The 21,847-nt window shown below is 42.3% G+C and overlaps 1 protein-coding gene across 2 annotated transcripts in view; it reads right to left on the bottom strand.

The window, feature by feature from the left end:
- The window catches only part of GPD2 (glycerol-3-phosphate dehydrogenase 2), a 138,807-nt gene extending 120,241 nt beyond the window's left edge, over positions 1–18,566 (bottom strand). The window contains exon 1 of one of the 2 annotated variants that reach the window (XM_058549003.1): positions 18,518–18,566. The gene's annotated coding sequence lies outside the window, so the exon portion shown is untranslated. Of the gene's footprint in view, positions 1–17,808; positions 17,938–18,517 lie in introns of those variants that run through there. The other variant, XM_058549002.1, reaches the window with a different exon arrangement.
- Between the last annotated feature and the right edge of the window lie 3,281 nt (positions 18,567–21,847).

The following is a 21,847-nucleotide window of genomic DNA, read 5'->3' as shown; positions in this document are numbered from 1 at the left end:
CCCAGCTACAGTGTAGAGGATGCCTTTTAGGGTAATAAGAGTAAAAGCAGTCCGTTTTCTTAAGGACACCATTAGCCACGTTCATAATGAGTAGAAAAAGTGTCTTAAAAGGACGTAACGAAAAGAGAGAGAAAGAGTTAACAAATTGCATGAGAAAATAGTCAAAATGTAAACCACAATCAAAAACAGGATTCTACAACAGAAAAACAAATACTTCAGGCATAATCTTGAATGTAAATACCTATTGAACTTACACACTTGAAAGAATGCTCCATCCTATTCGGGTAGACAGTGTCAACCGAGCGCCTCTCAAATGCTAACAGCAGAAGTCTTTTTCATATTTCATTTCCCCTTGGGCTGGGGTCATTTGCAGGTGACATTTTCCCCCACAACTCATTATATCTTGAACTGATTTTGGACCCATTTTGAAAAAGAACCCTGGGTCACATCTCAACAAGCCAAAGCACCGGGAACATTCCTCATCAACCACAGGCAGGAAGCTGAAGAGCTGCAGGAAACCTACTGACCCAGCTGACTACAGATTTAACAGACAAGAGAGACTGCATATGATTAATTATGGTTATTTATATTTATGGGTTTGAATCTTGAGGATGCCTGGCCTCTCCCCATTTTATTTTATAATTTTCCCCCTGTTGGAGACTGAAGAGCAAAAGTCAATTGCCTGAGTGTTGGTATCCCATAGAAACTAAAGGGTCTTGCATTTCAATTCCTGCTCTAGAAACACTCTGGCTGAGCAGATGTAATTCACCAGACCCCAGTGGGCTAGGCTGGCACTGTTGTCAGTCAAATCACATGGTTGATGGAAATCAGCAGAGCACATTAGCAATTTATACTCAACAGCCTCTCCTCAACCACAAATTTTGAGATAATGTTAAGTGAAACCCAAAGTTAATCCAAAAAATTTAGCCCATAGGTTAAGCCTCTGTTCTTACCATGAGGCAGTCAGGAGGCAAGTGACTCACAAAATGGCATTTCTAATAGGACTCCTGTCAAAACTCCCGTATCAATGCAGTGCACTTCCAGCCTACCCTCACCCAGTGCACTTGTGTCTACTCCCTTGCAGTCATTAGTTTGGCAGCTGCCAGCAACATGGTTTGTTTTTCAGACTGTATCCTGAGGGAGCCGAGTGCTCTGCAGTGGTCACAGAATGGGCAGTAAGCAATCTGAGTCATACCCCTACCCTATGATAATCTCAGCCTGAACAAAGCCACCTGACTTCTCTGGACTTTGGTTTCCTCACACAGAAGATTGAGATTGTCTGTACATTTCCTTTTTCATGGCACTGTTAGCTCCTATAAACCTGGCCTTTGCTCTCCGGGGCCTCCTGCCATTTTTCCCATCCAAACTGGACAATGGAGGTAGGTGACTCACGATGCCAAAGTGACTGCCATCAACATCCTCTTACCCCACTCTGACTTGAAAAAACAACATTTTTATGCTGGTAATAATTATAATAAAGTAGAGGAAGGTCTAGAAATAAGCGGATAGCCCCAAATAAGGTAGACATTCTAGAATTTCTTTATTGCTTAGGAATTCTTTCTGGGTTAATTACACTCTGGATGGAGATGGGGTAATGGGCAAGTAGAAAATTAATTATGAAGAGAACAAAAGGAAATAAAACAGTATCTGTGTGTTTGTGTATTTCTGTTTTAAAGTATACATGCATACACAGATGTGCGCACACACACGAAGGCTAGAAGGATATACCCAAAAATGTTTAAAATCTCATCTTTGAATGGTAGGGTTGTAAGTCATTTTTATTTTCTTCCTGTGTGCATAATTTTTTAAATTTCCAAAATGGGCATATATTATTCCTGTAATAAGAAAAAAAAAAAACAAAACCCAGTCTTTGTGTATGTGTGTGTGAGAGAGAGAGAGAAGCAAAAAAAAAAAGACCTCTAAAGAGCACCAGGCAGATAGATGGCTGACATTTGACTAAATCCCACATCATCTGACCATTACTTGAGTGATTTTCTTGTTACACAACTTTTCTCATCTTTAATGAACTAGAGTAAAAGACCCACACAGAGAAAGCAAAAAAGATAGTTTGCCTTTACAATTTATTAGGAATCTTAGAGCAAGAACTGGAAAATGTCACAGATAAAAATTATCTACCTTATTCTGAAGAGTGGTCTCCACCCTAACTAGAATGAATCTGCCTTGAGCATCTGGCACAATAACTATTTAAGCCTGAGTTAAACTACACCTAAACTAGTCTTGAATTTTTAGTTATTTCACATTATATCCTCTCAGGGATTTAAAGTTTAACACAACATCAGAAACCTCAACAACTAATCAAACCAGTGACTGCAAATCTGATCAAACTTACTGGAACTGGGTGTTCCTCAGGGTTCAAGTCCATAAGCACAGAATCTCTTCAGCCAACAACACACTGAGGGGGCCCCTCCACTGTGCCAGGCCCTGAAGGAAGCCCACAGATACACAGAGAAAGGACAGACCATCCCAGATGGGGGCTAATAATCCCTCTTTCTCCCCACCCCATGACAATTCAGTCCTCCCATGCAGGAACACAGCTACTCCTCTAGGCACGGCTGGGATCCTTCTAGTCATAGGGTGCTGTTCTTGGCATATTCAAAGAACACCTCTGAGCAGTCAATAGGACATTGTCTGTAGGAGGCAAGCCGTGTAAGGTTCATCAGAGATAGGCAGCCCTGGATTGAATTCCAATTTAGCCACTTACTAGCTGTGTGACTGACTGAGCTTTAGTCTTCTCATCCAAAAAATCTCATCTATTTCTCAGGTTACATTGAGAATTTAATAACATTAATAAAGTGTAAAAATACATCTGCTATCAACAACTCCCATTGCTAATGCATAACATCATTACTGAACACCTACACCGGGCTCCTACATTTGCAACGCCGACTTGGAGGGATATAGAAGACTGTGGTTAGAGGAGAGAACAAAAGCAGCCAATCTACCCAGGGCCAGAACCCTACCTAGCAGGGTTAGCCTAAGCAGCACTTGGCTCTGACCAAGCAAGTGCACTTAAGACTCACAGGCTGGGGAAATGAATCCCATCACTTCCCCCAAAAAACAGCAGGCAGGCCTCTTCCGGCATTTCTCTAGCATCTCTCCCCAAAACAAACATTCTCTCAAGCAGATCGGATACTGTTATTTGTGGAGTGTTCTAACAAAAATAAAAACCCTATAAAGCCCAGCATCTAACGCAGATCTAACTCCAGGCCACAGGTTACTGTTACAGAGGTCACAGGGAGGCGGCAGTCTCTCTCTCAGTCTAGGTTCTCTCAGGCTCTAATGACATGGAGTGCAATGTTTGTACGTCTGTCTATCTCTAGTAGTTCAGCTGACGGATTTAAAACATTCCCCGCAAGAGGCTTGATCAAAGGTTTGTGGCCTGAGTTAACCCAAGTCACTGGGACAACTTTGACCCACAAGAGTGGTTTTTTTTCCTCTGTTGAGAATACTTCTTGGTATTTATTTTTAGTTCAGAGAAGGTGAGGAGTTGCTCTATTACAAACCTGAACAGCATCTACCTTGGAAAAAGTACTAATATAAAACCAAAATGCCATCAAGAGTCAACTGTATGAGTCAATACTTTTTTAAAGAAATCAAGATATTTCTCAAGAATGTGTCCCTTCTAGGATGATGCCCTGATCTCAGGATATAAAAACCATGACTTTCATTAACCTTACAGCAAGAACTTGGGAACAAGGATCAGTGACCCCACCTTAAGTGCCAAAATGGTCTTGTTTGGTCATTCGTTCAGTGTATGCCTCTCACTGCCCAAGAGTCTCCTGTGTCCCCCAAACCACCTTAACCCATACCCACACAATCCCCTCCACTCCCCCATAGTCTCCTCCACCACCCCTCTATCCCCCCTTGCCCTCCCCTTTCCACCACTCCCTACACATCTACCGAGGAGTGACTCACTCCTGCCACCTCGTTGCACATTTGCCCTTCCCACTCTTCTCTTACTAGGTTCTTAACACTGACGTCTGATTTACAATATCTCAATTCTTTGTAATATATAATTAGTCAGTTAGTTCATGTAAGAGCAAGGAAACTCAAGTTTGAAGAGACCTAAAAGGAATTGGACATTTTAACCAAGGTTCCAGAAGGTTCTACATGCCAATCCTGCAATTGTAAGCCGGCACTGGAAACTGCCTGTTCCATCATACTTAAACACTACCAGAAAACCACATTTGTTTGATGTTTGTATTTCTTTGAGTGCGTAACTGAAAAAGTTAATGCTACAATTCAGCATAAAACAATGACAATGGTGAGCAAGATCACTGGATAACTCAAGTAAATGGAAATACTCGGTAAAAGAAAAAGAACACAAATTAGTCTGCTTCCTATCCTAACTAACTCCATGGTCACCAATTTTCTTCTGTATCCATCCTCTACTTCATCAGAAAAGTTGGCCCCACTGTTAAAAAAAGAAGAAAATGAAGACATACAAAACATAATTTAGATTTCACAACAGAAAGGCAATATGTAAACTTAAATATGTATTGAATTTTCATTTATTCAACATTCATTGGCCACCTACTGTGTTAGACCATGAGTAAACAAAGATGAATAACTTATGGTTTCTGCCTTTAAGGAACTCAAAGCTTAGAGAAGATTCTAAAACAAATACAAGTGATACAAATAAGGTTTGGAAAAGGGGTTAAGGGAGTAATTACCCCTGAGGGAAAGGGGAGGTAGAAACATTATCAGGACAGGTTTGTAGAAAAAGCAATAATTAACTCAAATGTTGAAGGTTCACCAGGTCCAGGGTGAACAGGAACAAAGACATGATGCTATGAATGAGTATCACATTTTCAGAACAAGAACAATGGGGTGTGATATGCCTAGAGCACAGGATGGTATGCAGTAGTCATAAGTGAATTGGTGAGGAGACTGAACGGGCAAGCAGGGGTCTGTCAATCTCTGGAGATCTTATATACCATTCAGAGGAATTCATCCTTTGTCCGGTAGGCAAGAGATTGCCAATGAAGGCTTTTAAACATATTTGTTGGCTACATACTGTGTTATAAGAACTGTGCTAGTCAGTTTCTACATGTTATATTAGTCCTTACAACATTCCTAATAGGATCAGAGAGAATCACATTTGAATTTAAAAGACCATTCCACTATTTCCGCTTCCCCGAAGCAGTGCTGGGAGATAAACTAAAAGAACAAGAGGCTGGGAGCAGGGAACTTAGGAGACTGGATGTAAACATCCACACAGAAACTCCTGAGGGTCCATACTAAGCCAATGACAACGACAATGGAAGGGAGAGCACCAAGTCCAAATACATTTTGGAGGGAGGATTGCTTAAATGACTGCCCTCAGCTTCTGTCAAATAGGAGAAGGCCCCTCCTCCAGGGGTTACACCACCATCTCAGGTGAGAAGAGGCCCTCAGAACACCTGGTGCTCCAGGCCACCTGAGAGCAGTCCCTAAGGAGGCCTTGTTACTCCAACTGGCCACCACGCCAGCAGGAGGTTCCCTAGGAATACAGATACTCTAGGGAGGCTTTTGCTCACCCTTAGCTATCATCCAACTTCCCCCAAGACATCACTGGGAACTAATCCCAGCATACTCTACAATCCCCTTTACCTCAGTCATCACCAGAAACCCAATCTTCCCATTTCTCACCTTCCCAGCCCTCCCTCCTTCCCATTCTGCTCTCCGGAACTCAAAATCTATCCTCAGCAAATTCCGTTATGCTCTCTTCTCTGAATGTTCTTTTCACCAGGCAAACCCCTGAAAATGTGGAGAAACCAAGATGTAATCTGAATTTTGAACAGGCCTAATCATACTGTTTTCCCAGCATCCCATCAAGGAGAGGTTGTTTATACTCTCACATTTAAGTTTAATGTTTAGCCAGTATAAATAGGGATAGCTGTACCAGTCACTAAAATATCAAAATATCTCTGAACCAGTTGATAACTAGCCCCTATCCTGGGGCCTTCCTGTGATGAAGCGATTAGAGAGTTAACGCCCAGCTTCACAAAAGGCCCCCAGGAGCCAGTTCCAGACCAAAGGCCCGCATCTGTGGTTCCCATTCCATTTGAGTTGTAAATACTTTGAGTAACACCGCCGATCATATCATATCTGCAAAATTTCCTAGCCTAGAAATGAATTGTCTCTCCATTTCTCCTCTATCCTCTTTCAAAAATCTTACCTGTTTTGAACTTCATGTCATTAGACTTTACCACCATTATCCTTTCTTGCTGTCATCTATCCATCTACTGCTGTTTCTCCTCATTCACTGATGACCTGAGCACCTGGCTGTTTCCGTTTCCAAACTCATACCTGTCTTCATTCTTGCTGTCTTCTGCATCTACATGGAGGGCCCAGTTCCTCCACCACCCCACCTCTAATGATCTTTTCTTTGACCCTGCCTCACCCACCCACTCTCATTGTTATAACCTCTGAATTTGGCATTATGATTACTTGCACTAGCAAGTGTAAATTGAAGTCAAGCGCCCCATGCTATGAACACCACCTTCTCTTTTTCCAGCTCATCTACTCTAGCATTTCCCTTCCAACATCCTCTTGGCATTATTTGGCTTTCTAATCCATTGACCCTACAATTTTTTCCATTATTCGTTACACCCTCACTTCCCTCTCTGCCCAGCTTAGGCTAAAGGTCCAACGATGTAATCTCTCCCTTGCAAGTATCTTTAACTTCCTTGCTCCTCTCTTCCCGCTTTTCACTTACTTGGCAAATCCTCAAGTTGGTAAAGCCCAACCATCTGCCTGCTCCACATCTCCACCTAAACAGCTAAGAAATTGCCTGGAAAAAAACAACCAACCACAACTAGCCTCAATATAAATTCACGGCCGCAGATCTCTAATGGGCAATCCACATTGACCAGCCATCCTATTACATTTCCCCAGGATGTTTCAAAATAGCCATTTCAGATCTCCTCTTTTCCCCAACCTGTTTCACTCCTCCCCACTCCAACATCATCAAACTTCACTGGGAAAATAGTAGCAATCAGATAAGAAGTCCATCTTCCCACCACCCAAACATGACCTATCAGCCTCTGGAACCATTCTCTCTTCAGTCCCTCCTCTTACTATGAATGAGACGTCCCTGTTCCTAGTACAGACCAACCCTGTCATTTGTGCCCTAGATCTCCTCCCTTCCTGGTTCTTCAGGAACTGTATTCCGACAATTATCCATCCCTCTCTCCTGCCTTCATCAGTTTTTCCTCTCTCTTTAATCACTCTATCATTTCCTCTCTACTTAATCATTTTCCCCTCCACTTAAACTCATTCTATTATTCTCTGCTTCTAACAAACTCTCCCCTAACCAATATCTCCTTCCAAGAACTTTTCCATTTCTCTGCTTTTCTTCACAACAAAATTTCTTAAAAGAGTTGTCTGCAAGCACTGTCTTCCTTCCACAACTCAGTCCAATAAGCTTTTGTCTCCATTTCTCTGCTTAAACTATATGTCAGATTGTCAAAATCACAAATGCAATCTCTATAATTGACATAGTAGAACCATTTCCTTTTTTTGTGTGTGTGAGGAAGATCAGCCCTGTGCTAACATCTGCCAATCCTCCTCTTTCTTTTTTGCTGAGGAAGACTGGCCCTGGGCTAACATCCATGCCCATCTTCCTCCACTTTATATGGGACGCCACCACAGCATGGCTTGCCAAGCAGTATGTCGTGCATGCCCGGGATCCAAACCTGCAAACTCCGGGCCGCCGCAGCGGAGCGTGCGCACCCAAACGCCTGCACCACCAGGCCGGCCCCAAGAACCATCTCCTCTTAAAAACATTGTGAACCCTTAAGTTTAGGGATACCACATTATCCCGGTTTCCTTCCTATCCCACCAGCAAATTCTTCTTTTCTAAATAGTACAGTGCTCCAACGGCCCCCTTCTCTATCTATACATTCTCTATAGGTAATTCCATCCAGTATCAAATACAAGCTATATGCAAATAACTCCTAACTCTGTATCTTCAGCCAAAATCCCTCCCAGAATCTCCGAACTCCATTTGTCCAATTGTCTAACTGACATCTCCAATGGAATGTCTAATAAGGGCCTCAAACTTAACACAGCCAAAACAGAACATTTTCTATCTTCCGTCAAGCCTGCTTCTCTCCCAATTCTCCCCTTCTCAGTTTACGGTCCAGTTACTCAAGTGAAAAATGTAAGCCTTTGCCCTGATTCTTGTTTCCTCTCTCCAGATAATTAATCTATCAGCAAGTTCCATCAACTATCTATCTCAAAAACATATCCTAAATCCATCCACTTCTTTCCATCTTTAATACAATGCTTATCCACACAACTATAATTTCTCAGTTGGGTAACTAAAATAGACTCCAGTTTTAACTGGAGTCCTGCTTCCAAATCTTCCCTCCCGCACCTACCATAATCTAGTCTACTTTTAGCAGCCAGAGAAGTCTTTGATAGCACGCATTTTCAATAGAAGCAATAACACCTACAAGAGTACAAAATTGATTCTTGGGGGAGGGTAAAAAAATCTTGTATATTATAATGATTTGTGGTCCTCCAAACCTCAACTCTACCCAACACAATCTTAATCCTTAATATTTAAGGAATATTCTCTTGCTAGGGAGAAATTTAATTTAAAGTTTCAATTAATTAATTTCAATTTAATTTTTCTTCTTGGAGAGACATAATGAAAAAAAAAGTTGAGAGACACTGTTTTATAGCAAAACCACATCATTTGATTTACTGACACATAATCCTCCAATGGCTTATATCACCGTAGAATGAAATCTAAATGCCTTATCCTGGCTTATAAAGCCCTATGGGATCTGGCCCTTGCCTACTTTTTAAAGATACTCTTGGACATTGTGGTAGGTTGAATAGTGGTGTCCATAAGATATTCACATTCTAAACTCTGGAACCTGTGAGTATTAGCTTATATAACCAAAAAACAAAAAAAAAAGACTTTGCAAATGTGATTAAATAAAGGATTGTTAAGACGGAGAGATTACCTTGAATTATTATGGTGGGCCCTATATGCAATCACATATATCTTTATAAGAGGGAAACAGTGAGATTTGACACACACAGAAGAGGAGAAGGCAATGTAACCAGAGAGGCAGACATTGGAGTGATGTAGCCGCAAGCTAATGAATGTCTGAAGCCATTAGCAGCTGGAAGATGCGAAGAACAGATTCTCCCCTACAGCCTCAGAAAGGAGCATGGCCTGCCAACACCTCGATTTCAGCCCAGTGATATTGATTTTGGACTTTTGGTCTCTTGTCCTAAGAGAGAATAAATTTCTGTTGTTTCAAGCCATCAAGTTTATGGTAATTTGTTACAGCAACCACAGGAAACTAACAGACACTTCTCATTCTCATCCTCTAAGTTCCAGGGTTTTTTTTTTACTGTCTTCTGCCCATCAAATTCACCAGGAATACAATTATGATTTGGGCACTAGCTGTTTCCTCTGCCTGGCATGCTCCGCTCCTCATCTTTGCACAGTCAGCTCCTTCTAGTCTTTCAGGACCCAGCTCAAATGTCAGCTCCTCAAAGAGGTATTCCCAAAGCATCCAAATGCAGAATAATCACATAGCTCTCATCATCTCATATGTCTCTCCTTTATTTAATCATTATTATTTCTTCCCTCAACCCCCCAGAATGTAAACTCTACAAGAGCAGAGACTATACCTGTTTTGTACACCATCGTAATCTTAATTTGTAGAAAAATGATGTTCTGGCACATATTAGGTGATCGATAAACTTAACAAATGAACGGATGATGCAAATGGGAGAACAGATGGTGGTGCCCTTCAGTGGGAGGAGCAACAGCACTGGCGGGGGAGGGGAGATGATGAATCCTATCTTGACTGTGGGACATCCAAGTGGAAATGTCTGCTGAGTCTGAACTCAGAGAAGGGGTCTGGTTGGCGATGTTGATTTGGGAATCACTGAAATCAGGGATATGGATGAACTCGGTGGTGCAGACAGCATCTACAATGAGAATACAGTGAACTAAGGATAGTCCCTGGGAACTCCAACATCAAGGGGAAGAACTTGCAAAGAGATCCATAAGGAGTAGTCCAAAAGGAGAACAAAGTATCACAGTAGCCTAATGAAAGTTCAATTTCACAAAGGAGGGAATGAGCAAAATCACAGAAATTTCAAGTAATAAGGTCCCATTGATTTGCCAGCCAGGAGCACACCAATAATCATAACAGGAACAGATTCATCTAAGGTAAAAGCCAAATTTCCAGCAGTTGTGGAGTGAACGGAAGGTGAAGAAGTAGAAAAACAATGTATAAAATATACTTTTAGGAAGCATGGCTTGAAAGAATGGAGCAAGTGAGCTAGTATCTAGAGGGGAGTGCAGGGTAAAGGAATAGTTTTGGTTTTTAGTCTTGTTTGCTTTTGTGATGGGAGAATCTTGAGCATTCTTGCAAAGATTTAAAATGCAGGTGAACAAGGAGAAATTTCATAGAGTAAGGTATATGAAGGGATCAGGGATCCAGAGCATTGGGGAAAGCATCTCTTTGGACAACTTACCTCTAAGTTGGTAGTTATTGATGGAATTGATGGATTCACATCGCATTGATGGAATATGTGAAGAGGTGAGCAAAATATTAAGAGTTGACATATATTTGTGTTTTCTCAGTATAATAGGATGCAAGAACACTGTGAAGAGGATAGCTAATTATTCACTAAAAACCCATATTCTCTTCTTCCTGGGCTCCCAGCTAGACTGCATTTGCTCATCTCCCTTTGCTGGTGTGACTGTGTACCTGATACCTGGCCAATGGCACGTGTGTGGAACTGACACATTCATTTCAAGACTAAGCGTTTAGAAAGTGGATGTGCTTCTTCTCTTTCACCTTCCACTAGCTGGATTCAGTTGAAAACAGTTGAAAGCCCTAAGGGATGACAGAGTCACAAATGAGAAGTTCCACGGTACCTGCATCATCACGTGGAGGAAAGCCATCCATCAACCAAGACTATGACATGATCAAGAAATAAGCATCTGTTGTGTTTGTGCTTTTATCCATTTCTAGATCTTTCTGTTATAACAGTTTAGTCTGCTTTAACACTAACAGTCATCTTCTGATAAAATAATGCACAAGTGGGGTTTGGAAAAACTATGGTGAGAAATGGGAAAAGGTGCTGTCAAGAAACAGGTAAAAGAACTGCCTCGTGGCTAACGCTGGAGAACATAAATTTATATGTACCTCCAATTTGCATGATTGTGTTCATTATCCCAATAGCATTCACAAACCCAGGCGTAGGAGTGGAAAAGCAGATTGATACCAAGTTGCAGGTTGTTTCCACATCCATTAAGACTAAAGAGGATTTTAACAATGTCATGTGTTCCTAGAAGTCAAATCAAAAGGAATATTGTCGTAGGCAGGCAGACCGTGCTATGCATTCAATGTTTGAACAAGTTCAGCAACATTGGTGGAACTTTGAGCCACAAGGTCAAGTATTAGGAAAAGCAAAGTTCAATGAGTCGAGCAGTGGAATCCAAAGTAGCAAAAAGCAGGAAATACATTACAGAAATGCGAATACGATTATCTCCTGATTCTATTTATTTACACAGTTTTTAAGGGAGTTTCTGTCATACCAGAAAATAACGATGTGGCTTTGAATGAGTCACTTAGTTCTCTGGAACTCTGTTTCCTCAAAGATATCACAGGGTTCACTGCTGACACATGAAATAATGTGCTTAAGACAGTGCCTAGAAAATGGTGACTGCTCAATAAATGATACTTATCATTACTACTTATTATTAATAATAAAAAGACAGCATTGGATTAGATCTCTAACCCATTTCCTATTTTAAAATTCTGTGAATCTATATTTTTTTAGACAAACATCCCAGCTACTTAACAGTGGGCTGGGATGGGGGAAAGGTGTTAATACTAGCAAACATAACAAAAGAAAGAAGTGAAAATACACTTGTTATGACAGATCTTAGGAGCATAAGCCAGGAGGGAGATGCAAGGAATGCAGCGTCCTCCAGATGTGAATGCTACATGTGGAGAGGCTGAGAGAAAGGAAACCCCAGACGAAAAGCTAGGCCAGGGTCCAGCAGTGAACAGAACCCACTGGCCAAGATGGGCTTCCCCTTAGACAGGGCAAGAGTAATAAAACACCTCATGCTTTTTACGGGCTTTAAATTCACGCAGTCCAGCCCCTTCATTTTACAGAGGAAGAAACTGAAAGGTGCAGAGACTGACCAAAGCCACACTTAAGTGGCTATGTGACCTTAGGGATGCGCACAAGTAAACACTGCTCCCCAAAAGCTCCTTCTACCTAGCCCACATAAATGGTCCCCGAGGTTTTATCCCCACCGAATCCAGAGACCTTTGAGAAGGTGACAGGTTAATTTTATCAGTCATCTTGTTATGATTTAATTTTATGGGTTCTTTCTTAAAAGATTGGATTAGGTGCACAGGTGGAAGAGAAGGGAGAAATTACTGAAGAGAAGGGAGCCCCAAGAGCCCTGACAAAGGTGGCTGAGCCCTCCATGGATATTAAATGATCCCCTCATTTGTAGATTTCTCCACTGATTTTCTTCAGAGATTGCTTTTATAACTTTGGTTCAACTGCAGTAATTTCCTTTCCTCCCCCTAAATATCCTTTAAATGTAAAAACTGCCACATGTGTAGGGAGAAAGGGGAGGCCTGAACAAGATCAAGTATCCAGTTTAACTAAGTATCTCAAATGATCTGCCTGTGTGTTATCTGCTGTCTTATCACACCCAACCCATTCCTATCACTTATTTCTTGAGTAATTAAGGGATGAGTGAATTATGAGGCAATCACTTATTCAACAGCTATTTACTAGGTGTCCCCCACATGCAAGGCACTTGGGTGGGCACGTGAGATCTATAAAATTGTGTAAGATCCACCCCTTGCTCTGCATGAGCTTCTGCAGGAAAGGAAGTGATGCATGTTTTCAAACAATTATCGTAAACAGAGTAAATGAGAGACTTATGAGTGACAGAAAAAGAGTAGTTGAAGGGTTTAGGAAATGTACAAAACACTTCTGAGCAAGGCAGTAAGCAAAAGCGCCATGAAACTGGTAGCCAGTGGTCAGGACATTCAAGGGCTGGTAGGATTTCAAAAAGGCGAAATAGAAAGAAGAGGGTTAGCATAGGGGGAGCAGTAGGAATAACAGAGTTTTAGGGAATTCCAAGTAGTCCAATTTGGCTGGATCACAGGGAAGATAAGGGTAGAAGCTTAATACTGGAGCAAGACTGGAGAAGTCCACGGATTCCAAGACAGATATCTGGAATTTGATCCAATAGGGCAAGGTGCCCACAGAAGGGTGGAGCAGACAGTAATACAATCAAAGCAGTTTGACATTACTACAGTGAAGCAAAACATCCTTTCCTTATTCAGCTTAAATAAAAGGAAAACGATTTTTGAAAACCTAGTACTCAGAGCTGTATTATTTTCATCACTTCTCAAATATATTTAGAAGTTTATTGTGTTTTGTTGAAATAATAATGGCATAAAATGTTAACAAAAATTTTCCTAAAATGTTTACCTGGAAATAAACTTTTGTTCCTCTTGTATATAACCAACTGGACTTAGTAGTCACTGATGAACGTAAGGTATGTAACAAAGCTTTCTAAGCATATGTCACCAAGTCATACCCGGAGGCCATCTCACTTGACAGTAGCAACTTCTAGAAACCTCATTTTCTGAAAACAGCCTCTCTGTTACAATTTGTGGGGCTTGTTTTCCCTTCTATACTAAAACCTTTTATAGTAGGATATTGGTGGGTAATCAAACACGAGATTCCACAGAGGTCATATTACTTTTAAAGAATATGAGGCTTGAAAAATCTAAATAAAACAGTCATTGTTCAAAACGTACCCACATTTTAACAGTATCTTACTATTAATCAAATATTAAAGTACATCAGTAATAATTTCATTTTGCCAGAAAAAATAAAAGATGTATTCAAATAAGGTTTTAAAGTTTCGTTAATACATATGTCACAATAAATTTTTAATTAGAAAGGAAATATTTTCTATTAACTCATTTTTTCCCACTAATTTTAGTGAACTAATAGAACCAAAGTTTAACCTAATTAAAATCAGAAACCATGTTTTCTCTGCCACATAAATCAGAAATCTGATTTTGAAAGAACCAACACAAAATTTTCTACAGAAAAATGGGAAACAAGAGCACAGATATGATATAGAAAGAAATATTTAAGCCAAAGAACCAGTAAGAATCTCCAACAAAAGATGAAAATCCTAGAAAACAAGAAAAAGAAAAAACAAAAACCCTGGTCACATTCATGTCAGGACACGAAATTAGAGTTTTGGACAAACTCTGACCACAATCATTAACTATAAACATCCTCAGGTATTCAAACCATCAGCTTCTCGTGCTTTCTTTTCCCTAAATGTTCCTGCGATCAATCCCTGGTCAGATGATACAGGAAGAGGTCTTGTCTGAACTCGTTTGAGGTTGCCCGGCTGGCAGCCACCTTAGCCCTTGTCTTTCTCACTTGGAGCTGAATCTGCTCATCTTTCCCGCCTATATTTCTTCCCCCCATCATGTCAACAATTCTTAAACATGGAAATGTACCACATGCCCTTTATTAGTTTCTTCTTCCTCTACGACACAACGTCCAAGTTTTCTTCTTATTTCAAAGGAGACAAGTCCTGATGGAATTATCTAAGTATTTTGATGAGCATCTAAAACCACTTTCACAATACCTTCTTAGTTCTGTTCCATTCAGTCCTTCCCTATTTCCCAAAATAACAATCCCGAAATTAGCCAGTTGTGTGGTTCCCAAACCTACTAACTAGTGATTTTCCCCTGAAATTTCAGATGAAAAATATATCCCATTGTACACAATTGGATAGAGTAACAGGCAGGCCATCCTACACATTTTTACACAAGTGTGTTAAAAGTCGCAAGAATAGGGCCGGCCCGGTGGCTTAGCGGTTAAGTGGGCACGCTCCGCTGCTGGCGGCCTGGCTTGGGATCCTGGGCGCACACAAACGTGCCCTTTCTCCAGCCATGCTGAGGCTGTGTCCCACATACAGCAACTAGAAGGATGTGCAACTATGATGTACAACTATCTACCGGGGCTTTGGGGGAAAAAAATAAATAAATAAAATTAAAAGTCGCAAGAATAAAGAGTTATAATTTTTAACTCTAATTCTGGGGTTTAAAACTTCAGAAACATAGTGAACAGTGTTATTTAGTGCACATACAGAATTTTACTGTAGGCTTCTAATATACTTTTCCACAGAAAGTTCATTTTTTAAAGTATATGATTGTGCTGGCTTTTTAATACACTGAAGTACAAAATAGCAAACATTTTTGAAACAAAGATGATCTTCTTTTGCTGTAATCTTCAGGAAACTTTAAGTCTCTCACTTACTGAAGCGACAGTCTCTTCACCACAAAACTGTCCCAACTACTTGAGCCCACGTTAACATCTCTCTTCCATAACCACAACAGTTAAAGCTGACATTCTACCACAGGGTATATGATCATACAAGATCTTATGTTGGCCCCTAATTGTTTTATATCTATAGGTTTTACCTTGTTAAACAAACTCTATACCTTCTCAAAAGCAGGATAACGACACTTTTTTTACCTAGCACTAGTTACTATATAATGCTGCATAAGCCTACAGAAAGCTTCATTTAAAAAGACAAGTGTTACATGTATTTGATTTCTTTCTGAAGTGTTGTTTCTACGCTTAGGACAGTGTAGTGATTCCGATGTTGACAAGTAGAAAGAATCAAGTTTTGGAAAATCTAAGCATAAAGATCATTACATGAAAAAATATATAGAAGAGAAGTTAGATAATGATCTGGAAATTGCTTCCCTTCTCTAATAACCATAGCTGCCACCAACCACCTTCCCCCTCAGTCACACACACCAACTTAAAGGGGAGAAAGCCTGGATAATTCATGCAGAATATGCAAGAGCTAAATTATCTAGCTAAGTGTATTCTTTGCCCAAATCTTCCCTTTTTGAATATAAGAAGAAAAAAATATAAGAAGAAAGCTAATATTTTGAAGTCTACACCTGGCAAATCCATCACTAGCGATTTTACATGTATTATATCATATATTATTATCCACATTTTGAGGCTCAGCGAATTTGAATAGGCTACCTAAGGCCAAAGTCTTTGGTTTTCTTCCCCCCACTACCCTCAGTTAGAGTTTGTCCCACAATTCAGTCATTCACTGAGAAAACATTTATTGAGTGCTTATACAAGCTAGTCACCACTCTGGGCATTAGAAACACGAAAATGTGTGAGGCTGACCAAGGCCTCTCACGGAACTTATATTCTAGTGATGAAAGAAAATAAACAACCAAATGGATAATTTCAGAGTTATAATAGTTTACCAATATGATTTATGTACCATGATAGTCAAATCTTTTGAAATATCTATAATGAGATTAAATAGTTACAAAAGCTAAACTGGGGGGAGGGAGTAAAACCCACTGACAATTGGTAACACTGTGGGCCTCTTGTCAATTACTGAGCCACTGCCTTTACATCTTTTAACAAATCAGAGGGAAGGAAAAGGAAGCAGAGCTTTAATGATGCTCAGAATTTCTTTATAAAATAAAGTGACTATGTGAGAGATAGTCCAACAATGTTGGTTCTCAAACCCAAAATGGACAGCTCCAACAATGTTGGTTCTCAAACCCAAAATTTCATCTTTTACCTGTTATTCACTAAGGCACTGCTGCATTATTTGAAGAGTTGATTTGCAAAAGTCAAGGAAGTGTTGTAACTTGACATATGCCCTATGAGAAACACAGAGGGGTTTCAACATCCACATCACAAGGTCGCTAGGCTGCATTTGCTTTCCACTGGGCAACGGCATCCAGCTCTCAGTGGATGGCCAGCAAGAACTATGGGATTCAGAGACCAGAGTAGTCAGTAGCTACCAGGAAGTGCCTGGCCCCAGGGTGGCAGCTGCCATTACCCTCCACACTCAAAAAAGAAACTTCACATCTCTTAAACTTGGAACATATGCAAAATTCTAAGTTTTGTTTTAAGCAATAAACACTCCATGTTAAGTTACCCTTCCTTCCCTCACCTATTTATGCAAGTATAAGTTGACTAAATTAGCTGCTAGCTATTTCTATAGCTGCCTCTCATGATATTTATAATGTGTTGTATAATTTGAGTTGGCCCATGTCACTAAGACTTTGCCAGCATTTGTGTTTGTAAATTACTTCAGAACTCCTAGGAAGGCTGTTGGGGAGTGAATGCTCCTCTGCACAAGGCAGTCTAGAGACCAACTGCTAAGAGTAGCGTTTCATTCACAGGGCTACACCTTCCTGCTACAGCACTCTTTGCAAATCTAGTTTTGCTGGTATAAATTACTATGTAGGGAGAGGAGGCTGTTTTAAGTTAATCAGTGTACACCTTCCATTTCCTCCTAGAACTGTCACACTCCAGCAGCTAAAGAAGCTTCAGCCCCCTTCTAGAATCTTTCCCTCCTTCGCTTCAGAGGCAGCAACAATCCTTATTGTTGGGAGCGACATCCGCAAGCCAAAAGTTTACAGGAAAACTTTCAATTGGATACCAACCCTCGCCCAAAAGTCCTGCCACTTAACTAAGGAGGCAAATGTTTTACACCCCACCGCCCTCCAAAATGTAAACAGCTAAACCCTAGATAAGAATGAATCCACGTTCTGTTGTTGGGGAGGAATTCTTTGCCCAGATTCCCGCCACCACCCACCTCAACACCGGAGTCCTAGAAGACTCGCCCGAGTCGGAAAGGGACCACTGCGCCCTACAACCCTGGGGGCGGAGGAAGGGGGTATCCCAGGAAGCACACACCTGAGATTGATCCTCTCGCGCGAGGAGATAGAGCAGGAGCACCCAGTTCCTGCGGCCAGGGCGGAGTCTCTGCCTCCCCCTGAATCAGAGCGTCGGCCCTGGTCCTCGCGGCAGGGCGCGCGTGGATGTCACTCCGGGGCAGGCTGAGCCAGTGTAACCCGACCCGCCCGGAGCCGCCGCGCCCCCGCCTCCCTGGCGGCTTCCTCCTCCGGGCCCTGCTCCTCCTCCCTCCCCGAAGGCTGGCCTGGGCGGCGCGGCCGCCACATCCAGCCCGGATACCTCCGGGCCCAGGCTCCTCCGGCCCAGCAGGGGAACGCGGAAGTGCAGGCGGGAGACCGGCCGGGAAGCAGGGGGGGAAGGGTTAAGAACCAGCGGGCGGCGACCGAGGTCGCCGCCGCCCAATGATCGTGACCAGACGGGGACACGGGGACACAAGTCCCGCCGGGTGGGGCCGCGGAGCAGCGGATGCGATGGCCCTCGCCCCAGGCTGCGGTTCCTGCCCTGCGCCCTCGCCATACCGCACTCCTGACCCTCCGCCCCGCCCTGCCAGCCGGCTGGCAGGGAGGCAGGGAGGCATCGGAGGGGCTAGGCGGGGGGAAGACGGGGGAGGTGTCCGATTTCCTCTGCCCTCCCCCATGCGGGGGCCCTCGCCACCTGCCCGGGAGAGAGGAGACACTAGCCCGCCTGCACGCCGGCGGGGCTGGCTTACCTGATTTCTCGTCACCCGCCCCCGAATCTGGCTTTCCCTACTCGGCAGGCAGGCTTCCCTAGGCCTAGAAACACGTCCAGGAGGGGGGCGGACCCCTGGGACCCCGCCGTCAGAGCCCAGAGCCCTTGCCCAGGCTCCCCCCGCGCGCGCTGGAGGCGCGCCCGGCCTCCTGACCCCCCCCCCCCCGCCTGAGTGTCAGCGCGGGGACCCGCAGGGAATACCAAGCCCAGGCACCGGGGGTGGGATGCTGAGCACAGGCTCCTAAGGCCCAGCCTCGTACAGGTTGGGGGAGGCGGAGAGCCCCGGCAGCAGAGCAGCAGGCTTCCCAGTCGCATCCCCCAAAACCGACCCAGCCCACGGAGCATGCCCAGCTCACTTGTTGGAACTACAAGTGCTAGGCGAGCCCAAGTGGACCCAAGGAGGGAGCAGGTGGGATTCAAATGGACCCCATTTCTTTAAGACCTTTCCTCCGAAGACCTCTGGAAGCTTTACAAATAACGTTTCTACCGTGGTGTTGGAAAATACCCAGGGAAGGGTTAGAAAGGCCTTCCAAAGGAAGGCAGCCAAATTAGTTTGAACCAACGCGCAGTGGTGGGTTTTTTCAGCCAATTGTTTATTGTCACTTACTAATTTCTTTAAACACCACAGAATTATTATAATTGACTCAGAGGAATGTGTAGATTCATTGGGTCCCCAACTCACAGTAACTTCAGGAAACCAGCCTATCCATTGCGTAGTCTGTTCAATGGAACAGTGGTTATGAGCCTTGAATACACATTAGAATGGGGTGTGTGTGTGTGTGTGTGTGTGTGTGTGTAAAATGATCAGTGCCAGGTTCCCATCCCAATCCCATCCGATTGAATCAATCTGTGAATGGAACCTGGAAATCCTTATATTTTAAAACTGTGGCTCTCAAAGAGTAGCCAGCAGTCATCAGCATCACCTGAGAACTTAATAGAAATGCAAATTCTCTGGTTTCACTCCTCACTACCTGATTCCTCATCTCTGAGGCTGGGCCTAGCTATCTGATTTAACAAGCCCTTGACAGCACACTAAATGTTGAGAATCACTCCCCCAGCTGATTCCAATGATCAGCCAGGGTTGAGAACCCTCATAATAGACCAATACTTTCACATTTTTTCAAATCCCGAACATTTATCTAGAAGAGCAACATGTTACACGGAAAAGGAATAATCTGATGGAATCAAGGTGTCAGTCCTGGATTTCCTTCCCACTAATTCTCCCAGAACAGTTCAGTGCTTGGAAAATGGACACCATCTGTTACTCACTTTTGTCCCCTGGGGCCTAGCACAGTGCCTGTAACATAATAGATATTTGATAAGTGTTTATTGATTTGAAATGAATGCTTAGGTGAACAATTTGTTCCAGGCCCTATTATGTCTACTGTTTATTTTCCCACAAGTCCTGGTCACCTTGCTAGCTAACAAGCCAGCGGGGATTCAGTCTCATCAATAACTTATTACCATCTGTGATGGTCTAACCCAAGTCAGCCCCTGATGGAATAGGACATGGGAAAGGGTAGCAAATTTTGAGGAGGTGAGAAAAGTCAGAAGCATTGGACATGATTTCACTTGCCCAAAGTAACCAAAGAAAAGCACAGGGAAGCTAGGCATCAGTGGAATTCACAAAAGGCACCAAAGGAAAAAGGTGTGTATGGAACATGTTAAGGGAAAAGAGACAAGGAAGCTTAACATGATCAGCCTCCAGCTTACTCTGGGTCTTCTTTTCCTAAACAACCCACCTCCACCCTCCACTTCCCCACCCTCCATTGCTGTTGTTAGGTGCCCCCTTAAGTCCACTGCTGGCGACCCTATGAATGAGTGATGTCCACAGTGTCCTGTCCTCAACAGTCCTACTCACCTCCTGTGGATTCATGCCTATGGCTTCCTTGATGGAGTCAATCCATCTCATATTTGGTCTTTCTGTTCTCCTACTGCCTTCTACTTTTCCCAGCACTATTATCTTTTCCAAAGAATCCTGCCTTCTCACGGTGTGCCCAGATTGGGACAGCCACTCTCCATACACACATCTAATCTCATCTACAGCCTTTTTTTTTAAATAAATAAATAAAATAAATAAATAAAACAGCCTTATTTTAAAAATAGGAAATTGTTGTAAAATAGTTACTGCCATTTACTGGATAAAAACGTTGCTGACATAATTATTCTGCATAAAGTAGGCATCTACTTTTGTTCAAGGCAAAAGTGGTAAAAGTTATTAATTTTTAAAGATAAACACTAGATAATTTCAGAACGCAGAGGTTTATGATACTTCTGCTTTAAGACCCCCAGAAACTTACAAAATCAAAAATTATCCCCTATTTACACTATCAATATCTTCCAGAAGGAATAAAATATAAAAATATTTTTTTCCTGGGGCAGCCCCATTGCATAGTGGTTAAGTGTGCTCGCTCTGCTGCTGGCGGCCCGGGTTCAGATCCTGGGCATGTACCGACACACTGCTTGGCAAGCCATGCTGTGGCAGCATCTCACATAAAGTGGAGGAAGACTGGCACAGATGTTAGCTCAGGGCCAGTCTTCCTCAGCAAAAAGAGGAGGATTGGCACAGATGTTAGCTCAGGGCTGATCTTCCTCACAAAAAAATAATAATAATAATTTTTTACTTTTAGCCTTATTCATAATGTTTTCAAACTTAGGATACTATTTGTGAGTACTTAAAGGAGCTTTCTGCCTCTGTCTCTGCCCTGTGTCTTGCTTATTATGACAAGAATTTCATTGAAAGAGTTTGGTCGCTAATGGTGGTATCTAACAGAGCATAATTTCCCATATGTCTGAGCAATTTCTTTTCATTATTAAGATAATTTTGTGGAGAGGAGAGGAATAATCATTAATTTAGGAACTATTCTTCAGAACTAAGTATTACACTAGATCCACAAACAATATAAAAACCTTCTGTACACACACATACATTTGCTACAGCTTCTTTTTGCTCAGGGAATTAAAACAAAACCAAATAAACAAGAGGAGGGCTAACAAGGGGGGAAAATGAGTGAGGGTGGAGGAAGGGAAGCAATTACCATAACCAAATTTAGAAACGTGAAGTAATTATTTCAGCAGAAGGTAATCTACTGAAGACCAATACCTCAGAGAAGTTAGAGTCTTAAGTGCTTCTCCTTGTCCTCATAAGCATGACTCAGCATTTGGAATGAAACTATGTTTACTGTCTTTCAGATTGAGGGTGTCAAATAACTTTGGTGCCGCCTAACTCTCTTCTTATGTGCCTAAGAAAACTTCAGGACAGTTGTGGGTTTTCAGCCTCACATGGCTACCAAAGCCTTTTCCTTTGTTC

Source organism: Diceros bicornis, chromosome 10, assembly GCF_020826845.1.
Source record: "Diceros bicornis minor isolate mBicDic1 chromosome 10, mDicBic1.mat.cur, whole genome shotgun sequence".
In the NCBI taxonomy this organism is placed as follows: domain Eukaryota; kingdom Metazoa; phylum Chordata; class Mammalia; order Perissodactyla; family Rhinocerotidae; genus Diceros; species Diceros bicornis.
This window is presented reverse-complemented; position numbering and strand designations above follow the sequence as displayed.